Source organism: Pseudophryne corroboree, chromosome 6 (genome assembly GCF_028390025.1).
Source record: "Pseudophryne corroboree isolate aPseCor3 chromosome 6, aPseCor3.hap2, whole genome shotgun sequence".
Classification (NCBI taxonomy): Eukaryota; Metazoa; Chordata; class Amphibia; order Anura; family Myobatrachidae; genus Pseudophryne; species Pseudophryne corroboree.
Window position 1 is genome coordinate 167,212,950 of NC_086449.1, and position 5,135 is coordinate 167,218,084.

A 5,135-nucleotide genomic window follows, 5' to 3' on the forward strand; every position below is an offset into this window, starting at 1 on the left:
AATGTGATACCCAAATGGAGACATACAAAAAGAGATTCAAGGACAAAGAATACCCGGCAAATATTGTGGAAGAAGCAGCCCTCAGAGCAAAGGCTCTAGATAGATCAACACTGCTAGAGTATAAAACTAAAGAAACCAAGAAAGACTCCGTCCCGTTTATTACTACCTATAACCGTCATGAGAAATCCATCAGAGACTCACTCAGTAACCACTGGGGAATCCTATTAATGGATCCTGTCCTTAAAGAAATCCTGCCCCCTCGCCCCGACATCGTCTTCAGGAAATCAAAAAATCTGAAAGATATGCTGGCTCCAAGCATGCTACGTAAGGAATTAAAAGAGGAGTCACGGATGCCAAAGTGCACTGGATCCTTCAAATGTGGCCGATGCAACATCTGTAGGTACCTACACCCAGTAAGGAAAACATTCACGGACACAGAAAAGAAGAAGGAGTACAAGATTAAAGACTTCATAAACTGTAATACACAATCCGTGATTTATTTATTAGAATGTGAGTGCGGAAAACAATATGTGGGAAAAACAAAGAGACCACTGAAAATAAGGATACAAGAACATGTCCGTAATATAAAGAATAAAATGGAGAATCATGCAGTATCCAAACACTTTAACATTGCACATAATTCCAACCCGGAGGCATTGACTTTCAAAGCAATTGAACTTGTTAAGCTGGGAGAGAGAGGTGGCGATCTTGCCAATAAACTCTCACGTAGAGAAATGTATTGGATTTTTCAACTGCAAACACTCCATCCGAGGGGATTTAATGATTATTATGAAATTGCTCCGTTCCTGTGAATTTACACGGCCGTGGTGTCATCACGGTTTGGATCCTTAACATTTCTAGCACACACCCCTACCTCCCCCCCCCCCCCTACCTCCCCCACCCCTATATTAGTGTCACTTTAGTTCTAATATCACACCCCGTATAGCACCCCGCCCCTCCAACCCCCCCCCACTCCCCCCCCCCCTCCCCACCCCACAAACCCCCCCTTTTTTCTAAACTCCACATCACTTTATGTTAATAGTGACGGTAGAATTATGACACATGTATGGTAAGTATTAATTATTACAGTCAAACCACACTGGAAAGGACCAATCTCACCCGATTTTGGAAGCGAAGCAGTGTCGGGCCTGATCAGTACCAGAACAGGGAGACCACCTGGGAAGATCAGGTACTGTAACCATACTGATTATAAAAGCCTACATGAGCATGTCATAATGATCACTGCTGTACCATTAATGATTCATATATCTGCACCTTATATTATTCATATGCGCAAGAATCTTGCACTATACACTTTAAAATAAATTTATTTTGCACCTTGCACCTTAATGGTAATATATTCACATTTTTTATCCATGCAACCATTTATTTATTTAATATCTATTCCATAGTGGTCTAATTGATCAAAAACTTATTGTCACCAGCCTGATATAATTCATTTACTGATTAACCCCCTTTCTGATCTATTTTTATGTTTAACAAACCGGAGGATCAACAATAATGTCCCTGGACATGAACTTCATAAACATGGCCGCCGTATGAAGAAGTCTATGTAAAAATCTATACAAAGATGGCCGCCGCAATGAATTCCCTGGGAGAAGTCTGCATAAGTGCTGCTGGTCTCTAAGAATTAGTGGAAGCCGCGGGCGCATGCGCGTCCCGGAAGTGGGGCGGAACTGACGCGACGACAGAAAACCGGAAGTGGGGCGGAAGATCCGCCGGCGCATCTTTATGAGAGTTTTTCAAAGCTCTCATACAACAAACCTGCTTTATAAACACTGTTTTTACATCATATACATATATACTACGGAATAAGACTATTGATTAATTGTAACTAAATGCTCTTAGTCTGTTTTACATCACCATGGTCAAACTAACAGGAAGTGATGTCACAATTACTATAAGATTAGTACTGGTATAAATAGAAGCCTGTCCCATTCTACCTTTACCCCTTGATGAAGTCTGAATGACGAAACGCGTTGAGCAACCTGGCAGTGACCTCATACCAAGTTAAGCAAAAATCTTTTTATTTTTTAACTGGAATTATATTGTATTGTGTATATTGTTTTTATCCCAATTTTGAAAAAGTTTTTTCTGCTCAAATTTTATCTTAATTCAATTTTTATGTTTTAAAATTGTACTTAATAAATTTTTTATAGATCTACCCTTTCTGATTATTCTTTTAGCACTATTACTATATTATATATTTTTATCCAACTATTTTTACTGCATCTCTCTTTGACACCACTGGTCGCTATATACCCCCCCCCCCTGTGTGATATATATATATATATATATATATATATATATATATATAATGTGGGACGGGGCATCAATGTAAATGCTTCTACTTGGAATTTGACCTTAGCCATGGGCGTGCGCAGCCCATTTTATTAGGGTGTGCATACAGCTTTAGCAACTTAATTCCTTTCAAGATCTCATTTTCTTTCACTCGCTCCATGGAATAATCCTTTCATGGCATAAAAAAACAGACATAATATAATAACAGTCAATCGCTTTGCATAACAAATTAAACCAGTAATGCCGCCAGCCGGAATACCGGCGCACAGGGGCTATTTCCACTCGTGGGTGTCCACGTCACCCATAGGGTTTAAAGAAAGTCCCATAATTTCTGCTTTATTGTGTGATCCCAGATTCACTTCAGCTGTATTCTGACTAATGGAGCCTCCAGCAGCTGTGAGATGCACTGTCAGCACGGCTCTTAGATAAATTTATCTAATCCCAATAAAGAAGTCAGAATATAGCGGAAGTGAACCTGAGTTCACACAATAAAGCAGAAATGCGGGCTGTGGGATGCGGCAGCTGGAATGAACGGGTGGCCGCGGCAATTACTTTTTACCAGGCTGGCGGCTGCATTAGGGTGTGCTTGTGCACACCAGGCACATCCTGTGCGCACGCCTATGCCTTCCCCTGCACACTGTTCCCCTACCGCTCTTACTGCACACACACGCTTACCTCACAAGCAGCAAAGTAGTCCTGTCACGCCCAGGATCTGCAGCAGCTCCACCTCTCTCTCCCTCTCTCTCTGACAGCAGCCCTGCTCTGTCCAATGTAACTCTGCCTCCCTGTTCACACATCACTCTATCTCTCCTCTCAAGGTAAAAAAAAGGGACAGTTGCTTAAATGTGGCGGGAGGCGAGCTGAGGGGTGTGGCACCATCTAGCTAGTGGTGCCCGTAGGCACGTGCCTCATGTGCCTAGTGGAAAATCCACCATTGTCCCTGTCAATACATCCCCCATTGGGCCCTTCATGTCTCAGTCCAACACTGCACACCCCAGAAGTTGAGCAGGGACAGAAAATCTGTCTTATCACTGGAAATAGTAACTACAGATGTGTCCTCATACCCCGTGGCTTTAGTCGCGCCACACAGACCCTCCCATTACCCCCTCCTATGCCCATTACCCCACTCTCGTCTCAGATCTGTATATTCTGTCTAACCGACATCAAAATCCAGGACTAACAGCTGATACTAGACTCTCTATAAGACAGTCTAATGGTGCCCATACACTTATGAGATTATCGGTACTATCCTTCGATTTCGACCACATCTGTGAGAGAAATCAAAGTAGTGTATGCACATTTTAGTACCTTTCGGCGCGATGCGCGGGCACGCCGGTCGAATATCGCGTCTCAAGATATTATGTGCTGCACATAATATTTATCGAATCGCAGTGCGATCGCATGTGTTTCTAGAAACACATGCTATATATCGCACTGCGATGTGCGATGGGCACCCGCCGGGAGAGGACGCTCCCACTCGGCGTGACGTGCCCATCACGTGATTGCCATGCGATCTATTACATGATTGCATGGTAATCTTTTTGCCAGATCAGGTGCGATTTCATCGCACCTGAACTGCCGGTGCGATGCCCCGCGATGTTGCGTCGCGGGGCAAAGCACAAGTGTATGGGCACCATTAGAGTAGTTTTACATAATAGAAGTTAGTATTTATATTTAAAATAATTCCAGACCCAAATATTAAATGTGAAATCCTTCTGGGGAAAATAAAGGTTATTTCTGCTGCGGGGTACACTGGGCTCCACAAGGATTGGACAATGGGGTGTAGAATAGGATCTTGATCCGAGGCACCAACAGGCTCAAAGCTTTGACTGTTCCCAGAATGCACAGCGCCGCCTCCTATATCACCCCGCCTCCCAGCACAGGAGCTCAGTTTTGTAACTTGGTGCTGCAGTAAGCAGGCACTGAACAGAGGGGCACTTAAGTATTCTACCTGCCTTTTTAGTCAGTGTTAGTTAAGAAAGAGTGCACTTAGTCAGGGTTTTATAGTACAATTACCCTGTGATATACATCCAGTTCTTACTGTGTAGTGTTATATCTATCTCCTATATATTTGTCTAAATCTGTGACTCTGTGCCCGTAACGCTGGGTGGAGTCACAGCGGTGGGCGGAGTCAGCAAGTCTCTGCTCCTGCTGCCTGTCCATCTCTCTCTCTCCCCTCCCCCCACCCATCAGCAGCTCTGATTCCCCGGCCGCGGCGCCGGCCCAACAGCAACGGCTGATGCCGCCCCCGGCATACACATTAGGAGGGACGGGTGGCGCAGGAGAAGGCTCTCATAGCCATCCCTGCGCCGTGTACACAGACCCGCCGCCTCCTCCGCACAAATCCCGCTGTCAGCTCTCCTGCTGTGACAGGAGGCGAGTGCTGCAGTGACGTCATCTCCTGCAGCACTTTCCTCCTGTCACACAGCCGGCACACACTCTCCAGTCTCCGGGGGCTGCCAGCATCTACAGGCAAGCTGGAAACACCCCCGGAGCGAGAGAGAACAGACCCGCGAGGCCACGCCCCTTTCACAACAGACCACTCCCCCTTTTCGGACGCGGGGGGGGGGGGAGAGATGTGTGTAACAGTAATGCTGAAATGCTGACCCAGTGACGCCTCTGGACACTGTACTGTTTACCAGCCTGCAGCAGCCGCCCACAGCCCCAACGGTGAGTCCCTCCGGCCATCCTACCCACTGTTTCTATGTCTGCTCGCCACTTTACACAAGTCTCCTCTTCTGGTGCCCTCCCCCTCCACTACTTTCCCCCCTCTCTTCATCAGCTTCCTCACTGGGGACCCTCCCTGACGACCC

The 5,135-nt window shown here is 45.8% G+C and overlaps 1 pseudogene; it reads left to right on the forward strand.

Moving 5' to 3' along the window:
* Positions 1–1,081: 1,081 nt before the first annotated feature.
* Positions 1,082–1,201, forward strand: LOC134937757 (5S ribosomal RNA; annotated as a pseudogene).
* Positions 1,202–5,135: the final 3,934 nt, after the last annotated feature.